Source organism: Pantherophis guttatus, chromosome 14, assembly GCF_059756535.1.
Source record: "Pantherophis guttatus breed Tessera chromosome 14, ASM5975653v1, whole genome shotgun sequence".
Lineage (NCBI taxonomy): Eukaryota > Metazoa > Chordata > Lepidosauria > Squamata > Colubridae > Pantherophis > Pantherophis guttatus.
The window spans coordinates 5,250,597-5,269,317 of NC_142076.1; positions in this window are offsets into that span (position 1 = coordinate 5,250,597).

Genomic DNA, 18,721 nt, shown 5'->3' on the forward strand with positions numbered 1-18,721 from the left:
ACATACATACATACATACATACATACATACATCTATGTATGGTAGTCCTTGACTTAGGACCACAATTAATTTCTATTGCTAGGCAAGACAATTGTTAACTGAGTTGCATCCCATTTTACAAACCTTTTCGTCAGTTATTAAGCGAACCACTGCAGTTATTGTTAAATGAATCATGCCATTGTTGGCAAATCTGGCTTTCCCCATTGAGTTTGCTTGTCGGACGCCAGCTGGTGAAGGTTAAAAATTGCAACCACATGACCCCAGGACAATCAATCCATGGAACGGAAATTGCCTTCAGAACTTGTGGGAACTTCATCACTGTAAGTTTTCAAGAAGAGATTGAACTGCCATCTGTCAAAAATGGTGTAGGGTCTCCTGCTTGGGTAGATAGGTTGGACTAGATGACCTACAAGGCCCCTTCCAACTCTGTTAATCTAATCTGAAATCTAATCTAATTATTTATGATAAACTCTGATGTGTAAACCCACCAAACAGTTCAGTTTAACAATTAGATGATATACTGCGTATCCAGTTAGTCATTTTCAATATAATGGCAGCAAATTCCAGTCACTTGATGGGAAAATGGGTAGTATATAAATTGAATGAATGAATGAATGAATGAATGAATGAATGAATGAATGAATCTTCTCCTGGATTGTGCTGTCACAGAACATTCATAAAGAAGCTATCTGCAAAAGTCAGAACTATTGCAATTTTGGCAAATTCTTCTTTTTCATTATTAAAGTTTATTATAATATTAAATAGAAATGATAGCAAAGATAATAAGAAATAGGGAAAAGCAAAAGAAGGGAAAGGGAAGGAGGAAGGGAAAAAAGTTGTGACTTCGAACTTCTTTCAGTGCAGTAAAATACGAAACACAGTTGCAACCTTAAACTTTTTGCTGTACATATTTAGTAAGCTCTAGTCATTTCTGTAAAAATACAGTTAATCTAATCATCAAAACCTAAAGTCGAAGTTTTATTTTTTTTTCTCCCTCTTTTGAGCGTAAAGCCCAGAATCAGTTTCCAGAAAACGGAAACAAAACTGGATAAGTTCTTTTCTTTAATTACTTTAATTCAGGTTCATGTTTTGCCATCTGCAGTTTTGGCAAATTTGATAATGTTAGTTTGTCACCTACCTCTCCTCAGAGGAGTATGTGTACGGGTGAGAAAGTTTTTATTTTTCCTTCAAAGAAAAGAAAGAAAGAAAGAAAGAAGGAATGAAAGAAAGAAGGAAAGAAAGAGAAAGAGAAAGAAAGAGAGAGAGAAAAAGAAAGAAAGAAAAGAAAGAAAGAAAGAAAGAAAGAAAGAAAGAAAGAAAGAAAGAAAGAAAGAAAGAAAGAAAGTCAAGCACCCTTAAGTGATGGAAGGAAGAGAAAAGTGCTAATGGTGTTCGGCTTAATTTCAGAGGAAATAAAAGAATGTGTGGGAAAACTTCGGTCTTTGCTGACATCTAGTGGCAAGAATGAGAACTGATTAGCTCAGTAATAAAAGCCTGTGAAAAGAGAAAAGATTACAAAATCTAACGTTAATTTAAAAGTCTGTGTAGAGATTCTCAGTCATTCAGGTCATAGTTGTCCCAAAGGAAGCTTCTTGGATGAGAAGCAGAACATCTTCAAAAGAAAAAAACAAGAAAGTCCAGTTGCCTCCTAAAAAAAGCACCTTTGCTTTGGGACAATCATCATCTAGGAATCAATACCTTTATGTGTTCTGCCCTTGACTGTGTCTTCTCACTCCATTTCCCCCCCAAATGGATAGAGGCTCCATGCTCAGATTATTGTAGCTGGTTTGTTGTTAATGTAAATGTTTTAATTTTAATACTTAATCTTTTAATATATTTTATTTTTAATTGTTTATATTACTTTTTACGATATTGTAAACCTCTCAGAGTCACTTGATAGTCAGATGGGCACGTATAAATTTAATAATAAAAATAAAATAATAAGAAGAAGAAATCACTTAATATTGTAAAGTTAATGGAGAAACAAGGTGATGCTTGCGTGATCATTCTCTTCTTATTCCCTGCAGAGGGAATCAAAATTGTGGAGCCCGTGGTGCTTTCTGAGCTTGGCTGTTTTCTTGCAGATGTTTCATTATCCAACTAGGTAACCTCATCAGTGCTAGAAGAGAGTGGGGTTGTGCTCTTTATTTATACACAATATAAATATTACTAATGGACTTTTGTACATTTTTATGCCACCTGTTTTCTTTAAACTTTCAAGATGTGTAACTATGATTCCCTGATATAAAATCGGTGTTAATTGTTAATCACTTCTTCAGTCTAATGGATTTTTTTCTGTACTGTCCCTTGCATCTTCCAATCAAATTGTCGTATGCATATATATATACATACATATATATATATATGCGTATGCATATCTATCTATCTATCTATCTATCTATCTATCTATCTATCTATCTATCTATCTATCTATCTATCTATGCATACACAGTGGCTCAGTGGCTAAGATACTGAGCTTGTCAATCAAAAGGTCGGCAGTTCAGGGGTTCGAATCCCTAGTGCCGCGTAACGGGGTGAGCTCCTGTTACTTGTCCCAGCTTCTGCCAACCTAGCAGCTTGAAAGCAGGTAAAAAATGCAAGTAGAAAAATAGGGATCACCTTTGGTGGGAAGGCAACAGCGTTCAGTGCACCTTTGGTGTTGAGTCATGCCGGCCACATGACCACAGAGATGTCTTCCAATAGCGCTGGCTCCTCGGCCTTGAAACGGAGATGAGCACCACCCCCTAGAGTCGGGAACGACTAGCACATATGTGCGAAGAGAACCTTTACCTTTAAGGATTGTATCCCCAACCATCTGGGTCCTCAGTTTACCAACCTTGGAAGGATGGAAGACTGAGTCAACCTTGAGCCGGTCAGGATCGAACTGCTGGCAGTCAGCAGAATTGCACAAATGGAGCCGCGATTCCCAAGCGGCTGGGGGTTGTGGGGGGGCTGCTTTAGAGCTTCTGAGAACTGGGACAAGAGGAGTTTTAGTGACATCACTCACTAACATTCTCCCAATAGACAATGGGAGAATTATTATATGCATCCAGCCTGTGTTTGATAATATGAAACAAAACAAAACAAAAAAATGTTGGAAATGGAAGTGAAAATATAGCCCATTGTGTAGGAAAAGGTCCAGGGAAAGGCAGTGTCAACAAATGAGAACAATTCTCCAAGGAAAGGTTGCGCTGTTTTGGCCTTTCTCTGCTTAGAAAAGGATGATAAGAGAAAGGAACACACAATGGACTTGTACAAAATGACACAGGACCTGAAGAAAGCGGATAAGTGCAACCCTCTCCTCTCAGAACAATTGGAGTCTTCGTGAATGGCACAAGATTCAGAACAGATAAAACAGACATAGCACCTCATTAAACTTTGGACCACAGAAGGCAGGGATGCCTATCAGTTTGGAGAGCTTTAAAAGGGGCCTAGATACACGAAGAATGAAGTTTATTCGTAGAACGCAGAATCAGAGGGTTGAAAGGAATCTCAAAGGCTGTCTGGTGCACACAACCTCCCAGGCGATGTATTTAGCACTCAGCAATAGCACTTAGACTTATATACCGCTTCACAGTGTTTTACAGCCCTTTCTAAGCACTTTACAGAGTCAGCCTATGGCCCTTAAATCTGGGTCCTCATTTTACCCACCTCAGAAGGATGGAAGGCTGAGTCAATGACAATAGCAATAGCACTTAGACATATATACCACTTCACTAATCTATTAATTGTCTGTCTGTCTGCCTGCCTGCCTGCCTGCTTGGCTATCTATCTATCTATCTATCTATCTATCTATCTATCTATCTATCTATCTATCTATCTATCTATCTATCTATCTATCAACTACCTACCTACCTACCTACCTACCTACCAGAGGTGGGTTCTAATTTTTTTTACTACCAGTTCTGTGGGTGTGGCTTATTTTGTAGGCATGGCTTGATGGTCATGTGACAATTATTTAGGATTTAGCAGAGGTACTGATCTACCAGGATTTTAAGTGCTTGCAGAGCTGTATCAGTCTACCCATTTATTTTTTGCAGGCACTGGTCTACCCATTTATTTTTGCAGGCACTGATCTACTCATGTATTTTTGCAGGCACTGGTCTACTCATTTATTTTCTTTTAACACTGATCAGCTGTAGGGCGGCCCTTTGAAGCCCCCTGGCATGAGTTTAAACAGTTTTTTTCCCTCTAGCCATCAGCTGGGACTCAGGAGGCAGCAATAGATTGGGGGTGGGGCCAAATAAAAGGTACGAATAACGCGGGGGTGGGTGGGTAGGGCACGGGGGGGGGCGGGGGGGCAGAACCGGTTCGGTGATGTCATATCGTCACCGCTACTGGCTCGGGAGAAACCCACCACTGCTACCTACCTACCTACCTACCTACCTACCTACCTACCTACCTACCTATCTATCTATCTATCTATCTATCTATCTATCTATCTATCTATCTATCTATCTATTGTGGCACAGTGGTTAGAATGCAGTATTACAGGCAAACTCTGCCCACAGCCTGGAGTTCAATCCCGAACCGGTATTTCCGACGATCAGCTGTGCCGCATGGTTTAGCTTTGCTAGAAAGCAGGAAATCCTGCTAAATTGCGCAGCACAGCTGATCCCCTCCTCGCTGTTTTACTTACTCAAGCCTCCTTTTGGCCCATACTGTGCATGTGTGCATAGCACACATTTGGTGCGCAATGTGCTTGCATGCGCACACCGTGCGCTTGGCACGCAGCACACATGCACAGCCAGTGAACCGGTAGCAAAGGGGTTCAGGTTTCACCACTGGTTTGAAGTCAGGTTCTGGAGAACCAGTAGCGGAAATTTTGAATAGTTCAGAGAACCGGCAAATACCAAAATCCTTCCCCTGCCACGTCCACCAAGCCACGCCCACCAAGCCACGCCCACAGAACCGGTAGTAAAAAAAATTGGATTTCACCACTGGGTGGGATTCAAAAAATTTAGCAACAGGTTCTCTGCAATGTTGCTGGGTGGGCGTGGCCATGGTGGGCGTGGCATAGCCGGTCTCCTGCATCACAGCAGGGGGGGCATTTTCACCCTTCCCAGGCTCTGGAGGCTTTCCTCAAGCCTCTGGGAGGGCCAAAATGGCCTCCCTCTGGCTCTGGAGGCCCTCCGGAGGCCGGAAACAGGCCCATTTCCAGACTTCTGGTACTTCTGGTAGGCCTGTTTTTCACTGTCCCAGAGCCTACACGCGGACCTTGCACTTATCTGGCATCCAAAACAGGCCGTGTGGAGACTCCTGGGAAGGGAGGGGCAGGCGGGGTCAGCCAGTCTTTGCAACTACCAGTTCGGCGAATTAACATCCGGTTCTTCCGAACCGATCAGAACCAGCTGAATCCCACCCCTGATATTTTTGAAGTGTGCTGATGCAAAGAACGGGCCACGAAGGTTGTAGCAAAAAGGCTTTTAATTTTTTTTAAAAAAAAGCCTCTGATGATTGTGCTGTGACTCAACTGGGCATGGGGCGGTGGCAGGGATTTTTGCTACCGGTTCTCCGAACCACCTGCCACCATTGCTATCGGATTGGGCAATCTAGTCCGAAGTGGGAGCATTTCACCTCTGGGAAGGATACTGCAAAATCTCCATTCCCACCCCACTCCAAGGGAAGGGTACTGTAAAATCTCCATTCCCACCCCACTCCAGGGGAAGGGTACTGTAAAGTCTCCGTTCCCATCTACTCCGGGGGAAGGATATGGTAAAATCTCCATTCCCACCCCACTCCAGGGGAAGGGTACTGTAAAATCTCCATTCCCACCCACTCTGGGGGAAGGATATGGTAAAATCTCCATTCCCACCCCACTCCAGGGGAAGGGTACTGCAAAATCTCCATTCCCACCCCAGTCTGGGGCCAGCCAGAGGTGGTATTTGCCAGTTCTCCGAACTACCCAAATTTCAACTACCAGTTCTCCAGAACCTGTCAGAACCTGCTGGATTTCACCCCTGATTTAGGGGACTGGAGGCTAAAATATACGATGAATGGTTGCAGGAACTGGGCCTGGCTAGTCTAGTGAAGAGAAGGACCAGGGGAGACAGGATAGCAGTCTTCCAATATTTGAGGGGCTGCCACAAAGAGGAAGGGGTCAAGCTGTTTTCCAAAGCACCTGAAGGCCAGACAAGGAATAATGGATGGAAACTGATCAAGGAGAGATTCAACCTGGAAATAAGGAGAAACTTTCTGACAGTGAGAACAATCAACCGATGGAAGAGAAGTTGCCTTCAGAAGTTGTGGGAGCTTCATCACTGGAAGCTTTCAAGAAGAGACTGGACTGTCTCATCTATCAGAAATGGTGTAGGGTCTCCTGCTTGGGAGGGGGGTTGGACTAGATGACCTACAAGGTCCCTTCCAATTCTGATAATCTGTAAATCTCTTAACCCTCTGGAATTGCAGCTGTGAGGCAGCTGAGAAAGAAGGAGTAACCCTCCGTCTAACAGCCATGTTTCAAATTTATGTGTATTTCCTTGTTCTGTAATGTTTTGTGTGTGTGTGTGTGTGTGTGTGTGTGTATGGTACATTGCTCATTTTTATTTTATTTTATATTATCTTTGTTTGAAAGTGCCCTCTGGGAGACATAACAATAATAACAACAACAGTCTGAGAAACTATTTCTCTACACGAAAGGAATTTCAGTGCAGCTTTCTTTGCGTTCCACCTTCCCCCACCCACAAAATCTATTTTATCTATTTCCTAGAAGAGGAATGAAAATGAACACAGTAAAGGTGCTACAAAATTTTACATAGATTTTGGATCAGTGAGGAAATTACAAGAATTTGTTATTTTATTTTAATTTTGCTAAGTATGCTTGCTTTTATTGATCATATAGTTACCATCTCTGCCTCCTCTTTTCCATTCCAGCCTTCCTTCCTTCCTTCCTTCCTTCCTTCCTTCCTTCCTTCCTTCCTTTCCTTCCTTCCTTCCTTCCTTTCCTTCCTCCTCCCCTTCTTCTCCTGTGTTTCCTCCTCCTCTTCTTCCTCCTTCTCTTCCTGCACCTCTTTCTCCTACTACCTCCTACCCCTGCCTTCCTCCCTACTCCTCCTCCTTTGCCATTGACTTGGGTGATTTCTACTCAGAGATATTCCATATTGAAATTCTAGTTGGCTTTGTTTAAGGAATTCCTTCCTTCCTTCCTTCCTTCCTTCCTTCCTTCCTTCCTTCCTTCCTTCCTTCCTTCCTTCCTTCCTTCCTTCCCCCCTCCCTCCTCCCCTTCTTCTCCTGTGCCGCCTCCTCTTTTTCTTCCTCCTCCTCCTCCTGCACCTCTTTCTCCTACTATTTATTTATTTATTTATTATTGAATTTCTATACTGCCCTTCTCCCTGAGGACTCAGGACGGTGTACAGCCAGAATTAAAAAACATACAAAACAAATATTAAAAAACAATTAAAAGATATATAAATTTGGCCCAATTAAAACTCACTACCAATTAAAACATTTAAAACATTTAAAAACATTTAAAAATTTCTTCTTAAGCCAGCCTGGTTTGCTTGAAAAAATGGGTTTTAAGGGCACGACGGAAGGCACTGAGGTCTTGGATTCTCCTTATCTCTGGGGGCAGCTGATTCCAGAGGGTAGGTGCCCCCACAGAGAAGGCCCTCCCCCTGGGGGTCACCAGCCTACATTGATTGGCTGATGGCACCCCGAGGAGGCCCTCTGTGGGAGCGCACGGGTCGATGGGAGGTCGTCGGTAGCAGCAGGCAGTCTCGAAGATAGCTAGGCCCGATGCCATGGAGCGCTTTGAAGGTGATAACCAGCACCTTGAAGCGCACCTAGATGACCACCGGGAGCCAGTGCAGCTCATGCAGGAGCGGTGTTACATGGGAGCGCCATGCTGCTCCTGTCACTACCCGCGCTGCTGCGTTCTGGACCAGGTGGAGCCTCCGGGTGCTCCTCAAGGGGAGCCCCATGTAGAGAGCATTGCAGTAATCAAGGCGAGAGGTGACGAGGGCGTGAGTGACTGTGCACAGGGAATCCCGATCAAGAAAGGGCCACAACTGGCGAATCAGGCGAACCTGACAAAAGGTCCCCCTGGTTACAGCCGTCAGATGTTCCTCCAAAGACAGCTGCATATCCAGGAGGACTCCCAGATTGCGAGCCCTCTCTGTGGGGGCCAACAACTCGCCCCCAATAGTCAGTGATGGAGTCAACTGACTATATCGGGATGCCGGGAGCCACAGCCACTCAGTCTTGGAAGGGTTGAGCTTGAGCCTGTTCCTCCCCATCCAGACCCGCACAGCCTCCAGGCACTGGGACATCACTTCAAGGGCATCGTTGGGGTGGCCTGGGGTGGAGATGTACAGCTGGGTGTCATCAGCGTACTGGTGGTATCTCACCCCAAAGCCACGGATGATCTCACCCAGCAGCTTCACATAAATGTTGAACAGAAGGGGTGAGAGGACTGATCCCTGTGGCACTCCACAAATGAGAGGCCTCTGAGGTCGACCTCTGCCCCCCTGCCAACACAAACTGTGACCGGTCGGAGAGAAAGGAGGAGAACCACCATAACACGGTGCCTCCCACCCCCAACTCTTCCAGCCGGTGCAGCATGATACCATGGTCGATGGTATCAAAAGCCACTGAGAGGTCTAACAGGACCAGAACAGAGGAGCAACCCCTCCAGAGATCATCAACCAACGCGACCAATGCCGTTTCCGTGCTGTGCCCAAACCTGAAACCCGACTGGAACGGATCTAGATAAGATGTTTCCTCCAGGAATTGCGGAAACTGTTGCGCGACCACACTCTCAACAACCTTCGCCATAAAGCGAAGGTTGGAGACAGGACGATAGTTGGCCAATATTGCCGGATCCAGGGACGGCTTCTTGAGGAGAGGCCTCACCACCGCCTCTTTCAAGGCGGTGGGGAAGTAACCCTCACTCAACGAAGCGTTGATAACACCCTGGAGCCAGCCTCGTGTAACCTCCTGGGAAGCCAGTACCAACCAGGAGGGACACGGGTCCAGTAAACATGTGGCCGCACTAAGTCTCCCCAAAATCCTGTCCACATCATCAGGAGTCACAGCATCAAACTCCTCCCAGATAACATTCTCAAGACTATTCCTCGTCACCCTGCCCTGATCTTCCCAGTCAGAGTCCAAATCCCCCTGGATCTGAGCGATTTTGTCATACAGGTATTATCCGAAATCCTCCACCCTGCCTTCCAAGGGATCCTCCCGCACTCCCGTATGGAGCAGGGAGCGGGTTACCCTGAACAGGGCGGCCGGACGATTCCCTGATGATGCAATAGAGGCGGAAAAGTAATTAAACTTTGCCGTCTTTATCGCCACTAGGTAGGCCTTAATATGCGACCTTACCCGTGTTCGATCAGATTCAGCGAGACTGGCCCTCCAACCGCTCTCCAGGCATCTTTTCCAGCACTTCATTTCCCTCAGCTCCTCAGTGAACCAAGGAGCCGCACGGGATCGACACCGGGTCAGAGGCCGCAAAGGCACGACTCGGTCCAAGGCCCCACCAGCCGCCCGGTCCCAGGCGGCTACCAGCTCCTCGGCCGAGTCATGTGCTAGAACCTCAGGAAATGGCCCAAGCTCCATCTGGAACCTCTCAGGATCCATCAGGCGCCTGGGGTGGATCCATCTAATTGGATCCGCCTCCCTGCGGCGGGGGGCAGCAGTTCGAAGATCCAGGCGAAGGAGTGAGTGGTCTGTCCATGACAAGGGTTCCACGTCTATATCCCCAATAACAAGACCACTCAACCACTGGCCAGAGACAAAAGTCAGATCCAGAGTGTGACCTCCCCTGTGAGTAGGGCCATGAACTAACTGGGTCAGGTCCATGGCCGTCATGGAAGCCATGAACTCCCGAGCCACCTCAGACGTTTCACCAACGGATGGCAAGTTGAAATCACCCATGACTAAAAGCCTGGGTGTATCTACTGCCACCGTGGCTATCACGTCGAATAGCTCAGGTAGGGCTGTTGCCACGCGGCAGGGAGCCAGGTACGTAAGCAACAAGCCCATCTGAACCCCACGACCCCACCTCACAAGGAGGGACTCACATCCGGCTATCTGAGGCACAGTGGTCTCCCTAGGACCCAGATCCTTGTTAATAATAACCGCCACCCCCCTCCCCTCCCCTGGGCCCTTGGCTGATGGAATGCTCTGAAGCCTGGTGGGCACATTTCAACCAGAGGGACACTGCCATCCGGGCCCAACAAGGTCTCCATAATACCCGCCAGGTCCGCTCCTCCCTCTTGTATAAGATCGTGAATGAGGGGGGCCTTATTTACCACGGACCTAGCGTTGCATAACATCAGCCGAGGGCCCAGATCCTGAGTGTCTAAACCACCTAGTCTCCGAGAGGAGCCATGGGGACCGGGGCAAGCAATTGCTCTCAAACAGCGAGTGCGAGCCCCCAACACATGATATGGTCCCCTGCTCCCGCCATATCTGCCCCTCCCATCTACCGTGCTGATGGTACAGACCTCATAGGTATCGTCCCCTGTCCCTTTCCCAATCCCTCGACCAGCACCTCCCAAATCGTTACCCTGTGCCGGGCTCGGCTCTGACCCTGGTGGATTTCCCCCCCCACTACCCCCTACCCCTGCCTTCCTCCCCACTCCTCCTCCTTTGCCATTGGCTTGGGTGATTTCTACTCAGAGATATTCCATATTGAAATTCTGGTTGGCTTTGTTTGAGGACTTCCTTCCTTCCTTCCTTCCTTCCTTCCTTCCTTCCTTCCTTCCTTCCTTCCTTCCTCCCTCCCTCCCTCCCTCCCTCCCTCTCCTCCTCCTCCTCCTCCTCCTCCTCCTCCTCCTCCTCCTCCTCCTCCTCCTCCTCCTCCTCATGACAATTGCAGTCATTGACTCATCCCATCTCTTCAGAAGACCTACCACCAAAGCTTCAGAAGCATGAAATAAATTATTAAGTCTTGGGATTTGGGAAGGCAGGGAGAATTATTTCTGCTTTAAGCTGGTCTTGTATGTGACTGTAAAATACTACCAGGAAAAGTCCTGCTGTAGGACATATTTTTTGCATAGTTAGAATTCTAGCTTTTTCTGCGTCTTTTCCTATCGGTTGGGAAAAGAACCATCACCAGCTTTTTGCAAGCTTTTTGCACTGAACTTTGGGTGTCACCAGAGACCCTAGAAACTTCTCATAATTTTGCTGATGACAGCAAGCCAGGGATGCCTCCCTCTGATTGGTGAAGAATTGCCTTGCTCTTCCCAGGCAACCTGCTCTCCTCAAATATTTAAAAGGTGATATTGTCTCCAATGCATAGAAAGTGCCGAGCAAGGAAATGGCATTACACCGCAGAGCAGGGACATCTTCCTGAGCACTTTGAAATTGGCTGTGCCAGCAACGCGAAGATAGGGTTTGCATAATCACCCTTTTATTGTGGCAATTGTTTCTCCATATGCATTGCATGAGGATGAAACTTAATTTGGGGAAGACAAATAATATCCGTGGCCTGCTCAGAAGATGCTTAGAGAGGCAGTAAGCTTGGCAAGACCCTGAAAAACATAGCACTCAACAATTATGGGGGTGGAGGAGGAGGAATATAGAATAATCCAAAATTAGATTTTAGTTTAATCCCCTATTCAAGCAGGAAATTCTGTACCATTGCAGACAAATGGCTGTCCAATCTCTTCTTAAAAATTTCCAGTGTTGGAGCATTTACAACTTCTGGAGGCCAGTTGTTCCACTGATTTAATTATTCTAACTGTCAGGAAATTTTTCCTTTATTTCTAGGTTGCTTGTCTCCTTGATTAGTTTCCACCTATTGCTTCTTGTCCTATCCTCAGGTGTTTTGGAAAACAGGTTGATTCCCCCCCCCCAGGTCTTTGTTTCAGCCCTTCAAATATTGGAATATGTCATTCCTAGTCCTTCTTTTCACTAGACTAAAAAGGTAAAGGTAAAGGTTCCCCTCGCACATATGTGCTAGTCCAGGTGTCAGCAACCTGTGGCTCCAGAGCTGCATGTGGCTCTTTGAGCCCTCTGCTGTGGCTCCCTGTCAGGTGATCCCATCACTTGCTGGCCCCACCCCTCGCCCTCCCCTCCCAGTCACTCCTCGCCTGGCCTGAGAAGGTAAGGGCGATGGCGGGGAATGGAGAAGCAGCCAGGGCAGAAACAGAGAGATACAGAGAGAGAGAGAGAGACATAGAGAGATACAGAGAGAGAGGGGGAGAGAGAGGTGGGGAGGGAGGAAGGGAGGGAGAGAGAGAGATGTCCAAAGGGTTTTGTGGTTCTCAATGTTTTCTAACAACCAGTTCTCTGCCCTAATGACTGGTTGGGTAGGCGTGGCTAGGGTGGGTCATGTGACTGATATGGAGTGACTGACATTGAGTTGGCCATGCCCACCCAGGCGACTCCCGATGTTTTCTTTTTTGTGGGAAACAAGGCCAAATGGCTCTTCAAATGTTTAAGGTTGCAGACCCCTGTGCTAGCCGTTCCCGACTCTAGGGGGCGGTGCTCATCTCCGTTTCAAAGCCAAAGAGCCAGTGCTGTCCGAAGACATCTCTGTGGTCATGTGGCCGACATGACTCAGTGCCAAAGGCGCATGGAACGCTGTTACCTTCCCATCAAAGGTGGACCCTATTTTTCTACTTGCATTTTTTACGTGCTTTCGAACTGCTAGGTTGGCAGAAGCCGGGACAAGTAACAGAAGCTCACCCTGTTACGCGGCACTAGAGATTTGAACCGCTGAACTGCCGACCTTTCTATCGACAAGCTCAGCGTCTTAGCCACTGAATCACCATGTCCCTTACTTCACTAGACTAGAGATTCCCCAAAAAATGGTTGCAGGAATTGGGAATCTCTAAATTCACTAGACTAGAGATTCTCATTTTCTGCAACCATTCTTTTTGTGTTTTAGCCTCCAGTCCCCTAATCATCCTTGTTGCTCTTCGCTGCACTCTTTTTCAGAGCCTCGACATCTTTTTATAACGTGGTGACCAAAACCGGATGCCATATTCCAAGTGTGATCTTATTAGGGCTTTATAAAGCAGAGAAGGAAGAGGGAGAAGAGGAGGAGGAAGAGGGGAATATTTTGAGATCATAATCTTTGAGTTCCCATTTTCCTGGAGCTTAGTATCAAACCTTCAAGGTTCTTTTTGTAGTCTGGGTCTGTCAGCTCACTTCTCAGCTGGAACATATATTATATGAAGGAATGCCCCAATGAATGATAACAAAGAAATTCTGGAGATTCAAGATGGCAGCTCATTATAAAGTCAGCGGGCTTTCTTTCGTGGATATATTTTTTTCATGTTTCCCCCTTATTTTACCATTGAAAGAAATACTTCTTGACTATCAGGATCCTGGCAGGAGTGCAATTTTCTTCCGGGGACCGTTCCAAAGAGAGCAAACCCAGGAGGTTTTAAAATCTTTACAATTTACACCTTGCTCCAAAACCCATTTATGGTTTTACAGCGATAGTGACCGATGAAAGCCAGCCGAGCTGAACTTTCAGCTTTAATTAAAGTTTATTTCACCCAACAATCTATTTACTGCCTCCTTTATTATATTTCTTTTGAACTCTGAACTTTTCTCTTTAATGTTGGGGTTTCTGGTCCTTGGAGAGTTGAATGGATATTTCCTCATCCAAACATGGGCACTTCTGCCTTATCAAAAAAAAAAAAGACTTCTGCTAACTAAATTCCCTCAAACTCTCTTAGACATTATATCACTATTACAGTATACTTTTTTTTTTTGTTCTCTGGAAATATGAATATTATGCAGAGAAAAATGCAAGTACTATTCTTTAATGCTTAAAACTTACTCAGAAATAGATATGCGTTAGGTTTCTAATTCATTGCTACGTAACACTATAAATACTATGTTTTGGCATGGTGGCTGCCATCCAGGAAGATGCTAACCTTGATACTTGCCAGAGGAGATCAACCCTGACTGCTCTTTAGACGGCCAGATCCTGAAGATAAAACTCAAATCCTTTGGCCACCTAATGAGAAGGAAGGGCTCACTGGAGAAGAGCCTAATGCTGGGAACAATGGAGGGCAAAAGAAGAAGGGGACGGCAGAGAACGAGGTGGCTGGATGGAGTCACTGAAGCAGTAGGCGTGAGCTTAAATGGACTCCAGAGGATGGTAGAGGACAGGAAGGCCTTGGAGGAACGTTGTCCATGGGATTGCGATGGGTCAGACACGGCTTCGCAACTAACAACAAAAATGCTATGCAAGCTCAGGCAAAACTTTTAGAACATAGAATAAATTGTTTTTATATGTTTTATATGTTCATATGTTTTAGCATCAGAACACTTCAGTCCAATAAGTCAAGATGAGAGAGAACCTCAAAGCTCTCAGCCAAGCCCATGCAAAAAAACTGATGACTCAAGGTTCTCCTTTGAGTTGTCCCCTTAATCGGTGGGATGGTTTTCCTTCAGAAGTTGTGGGTGTTCCATCACTGGAGGTTTTCAAGAAGAGATTTGTGAGAGGATCTCACGAGGATCGATGGTTCGTTGAGGGCGCTTCCAAGAAAAGGCAGCACGCAAGGGTGGGCCTTTTAAGAAACTGCCATGGCTGGCACAAAACACCTAACAAGATTGGACAGCCATTTGTCTGAAATGGTATAGTGTTCCCCTGCTGCACAAGAGGTTGGACTAGAAGACCTCCTAAGGTCCCTTCCAACTCTGTTATTCTGTCTTTTTTTTCCTGCTGTTCTGCTTTGGAGCTTCTGCTGTGTATCTTCGAAGCATGTCTCAACTTGGAACTGAGTGGGTGACCTTCTATCAGTGTGATGCAGATAGGGAATCCTGCAGGCTTTCTGGATCTGCCTCAGCCGGAGGGCAGTTTTTGGCTTCAACACAATCACCCCAGGGGTGAAATCCAGCAGGTTCTGACAGGTTCTGGAGAACTGGTAGCGGAAATTATGAGTAGTTCAGAGAACCCGCAAATACCACCTCTGGCTGGTCCCAGAGTGGGGTGGGAATGGAGATTTTGCAGTATCCTTCCCCTGCCATGCCTACCATGCCATGCCCACCAAGCCACACCCCGCCCACCAAGCCACGCCCACAGAACCGGTAGTAAAAAAAAGTTGAATTTCACCAGTGAATCACCCCCTCCAGCACTATTATCCCTAGATGTCCCTAGACATCTCTAATGGTATGTGGGAATGACCTTGGGCAAGGTGGAGGGAAGACAGGCTGCCTAAGGAAGGGTGAGGAAAGAGAAGCATAGCCCACACAGCTGCATAACAGATGCTCCCTTAAATTAGCAGCCTATAAAAGAGATGGTGGGAGATTCTGTTAATGCAGCCTTCAAGAAAGTAAAATTAGCTTATCTCTCATGTTTCCTGTCTGTCTGTGTGGGAAGGCTAACACTGGCTCCTCCTCCCCCTCTCCTCCTCCCCCTCTCCTCCTCCTCCTCCTCCTCCTCATGTACTTTCCCCTGCTTGGTTGTGCCCGATTCTAGGAGGTGGAGCTCATTTCCTAGGTGAGGGAGCCAGCATTGTCTGAAGACACTTCCATGGTCATGTGGCCAACCTGACTATACACTGAGGTGCACGTAACGCTGTTACCTTCCCACCAAAGTGGTACCCATTTATCTACTTGCATTTACATGCTTTCGAACTGCTAGGTTGGTAGCAAGAATAGGAACTCACCCCATTATGTGGTTCTTGGGATTCAAAGTGCCAAATTTCTGCTTCACAAGTTCAGCATCTTCACCACTAGGCTGCTGTTCCCCTCAGGGATGGGTTCCACTTACCTTTACTACCAGTTCATAGCGGGAGCGGGAGCTTCTGTGCATGCGCAGATCACCCATGATGATGTCATGGAGGATGGGCGGAGCCTCCCACTGGTTTTACTACTGGTTCTATAGAACCGGACCGAACCAGGAGCAATCCACCACTGGTTCTCCTCCAATAATTGTAAGAATAAGTAGCCAAAAAAGGTGGAGACTTAATGAAAGTTCTTCTACTACAAGAGGACCTCATACTGAGGTATCAACAGCAATTAAAGAACTTTTTTCCAAATCTTATATTCCTTTTTAAAAAAAAAAATGATATGGACTCTAGCAAAGCACTTATGAGAGGATTATTTCCTCTCTGTGGCATCAAATGCAAAAACAGAAGTACATATTGATGATCGATCCGAAGCAATTAGAATTAAGTTCAAAGTAAAGCACTTTCAGACCTAGGAGAAAAGATTAAGGTGATTTGTAATCAACCAGATTTAATTGAAGTCAGTGTGATTTATAAGATGTTGAATTTTGCCCACTGAAACGTTTGGAAAAAGACAGGATGTCAGAAAGATTGCTGGCTGCCTTACTGACTGTGGAAGGAACAAGACAATCTATTCTAATTAGGATAAAAGTAGACACAGGTCCAACACTTGATGGAGCGACTAGTTAAATGCTCTTCTTTAACTCTACTAGTAAAATACTCTTAAATATAGGACATTAGGTAGACCAAGGGAACCCCCCCCCCGAATTATTACGTTTATAGATCAACAAAATAAAATTCTTAATCCATCCATTTATTTTCTTATTCAGAAAATAAAACTGAAAATGTGTAAATTGAAAAAAAAAAGCAGCTTCAAGACTTAACAGCACCTTTTCAAAACATTATCAGAATTTTACAAGGAGTTTTAGTTCAACTGCTAACTCAAATATTGATTAAGATTCAACAACATCAAGAACTGTCTTCGTCATGAAAATAGGTTTTCATACCTCTGATTTGCAATGACCCAGAATAACTGTTTTTTTTAATCACAAAAACGTGCCATAATGAATGAAAGAAAGAAATTCTCTTTCTTTATTCTTATTCACAGTAGAGCCATTGGCAATATATATATATATATGTCAGCACTCCAAACTATATTCGTTCCAGTGCTGACATAAGGAGGAGAAGAGGGGGCAGCTGGCAAGAGGATGCTTGACTTTTCACCTACTTATTTTCCCTGAAGATAATATCCTCTAGGAGATGAGATGGGAGGGGGACATTCCTGGGAGCTGAAGTAGTAGATATGGGGAGAGTGATTTGGAAGATGGCCAATGAGACGCAGAGAATTGGGGAATGGAAAGGGAAGGTTTGGGGTCAGGAAGTCAGTGTTGGCTACGACATAATCGGGGACAGATGGTCGTGCTTAATAAATGAAAAATTTCATCAAAGACTATTTGTTTGGAAATGCAATTTATTTGAAGATGACACCGAAACCTGACAATATATATATATTAATGAAAAAAATTCTTGGATGAGAAGCAAAACGTCTTCAAGGAAAAAGTCCTGTTGCCTTTCGAAAAAGAGTCTTTGGGACAACCACGATCTGAATGATGGAGAATCTGCATAGACCAGTGATGGCTAACCTTTTTGTCGTCACGTGCTGAAAGAGCGTGCATGCCTGCACCCATAATGCAATACGCATGTGCTCCTCCGTGCTCCCCCTACCTTCCCGCCAAGCACGCACGATCCCCCACCCTCTGCGCATGTGCGTATGACCCCTGTCGTGACCCAGGCCCAAGTAGGTATTATCAGACACAATCAGTTTGAAACAAACAGACTTTATTAGAACAGCTGAGAATTAACTCATTCTCAGTGTAGTCCAAACTAATTCAAAACAAATTCTTCATAACACAAATTCTTCAGCCTTATCACCAACCTTGGTCTAATTAGGCAACCTGCGAAAGGCTTTTGTTGGCAAAAGTTCAGAAGCAGAAGACGCCGACAAGAAATAAATGCAGCAAGACAAGAAACAAATCTATCAACGTTGTTTTCCGACAAAGAGCCCAAGAGCCGTTGCTGGTCTTTTAAGCCTTACGGGAGGGGCCAATCATCTCTTGGCCTTACTCCTGAGTTGTCCCTTTTGCTTTAGCTGTTCTAGCCTTTTGGCAGCTCTTCTCATGTGTGCAGTAGGAACAGGCTCCTCCTGTTCCTCTGCCTCTCTGCTGTCAGCCTCTGGAGGCTCTGGAGTCCGCTCATCACTCCCAGATGGCCCTGGCCCCACCTCTGTCTCCGACGCAGAGCCCTCATCCGGGCCTTCCCCCGACTCCAGGACTGGCCCATGTTCTTCCTCAGCCTCCTCACTGTCCGACTCCACTGCCAGCTCTGCAGGCTGCTGGCGGAACACAACAACCCCCATGCATGCACGCGCATCTCCAGCATGCCCCCCGCTCCCCGCAAATGTGTGGCAGAGACCCAAAAATCAGCTGGCCGGCAGGAGGCATGTGTGCATGCGCAGTGGAGCTGAGCTAGAGCGATGGCTCACGTGCCCGAAGAGAGGGCTCTGTGTGCCACCTGTGTGCCACCTGTGGCACGCGTGCCATAGGTTCGCCATCACGGGCATAGACAATACAACACAATATTTTGTGAGCGGGGAGATTATAGCTTTTTGCAAGCATAGACAGGAATTGGGTTTTTACAGGGCGTGCCTGCATCAACAAACTTCATTAATGAGAAACCAGTGCTTTTTGACTGTTGCAAAGCATGTAAAGATTTGTGTGTGTGTGTGTGTGTGTGTGTGTGTGTGTGTGTGTGTGTGTACTCCCGACAGTGGGTGCTTTTAGAGCACACACAGCAAGCCCATCTGCCTAGCGAGAGATGGATGGGTTGAAGGCACTATCTGATGTTCTCCGCTCTCCCCAGGTGCCATGTGAAATCCATCATTCCACAACTGTCTGCTGCGTATTCTGTCTGGCAAATCCAGGCGAGAAACACACCAGTTTCTCATCCTTGAGAAGACGAAAACGTGATTTGCCCAGCAAGTATATAAACGTGAGCTTTGACTCCAGGGTCCACCTGCCTCT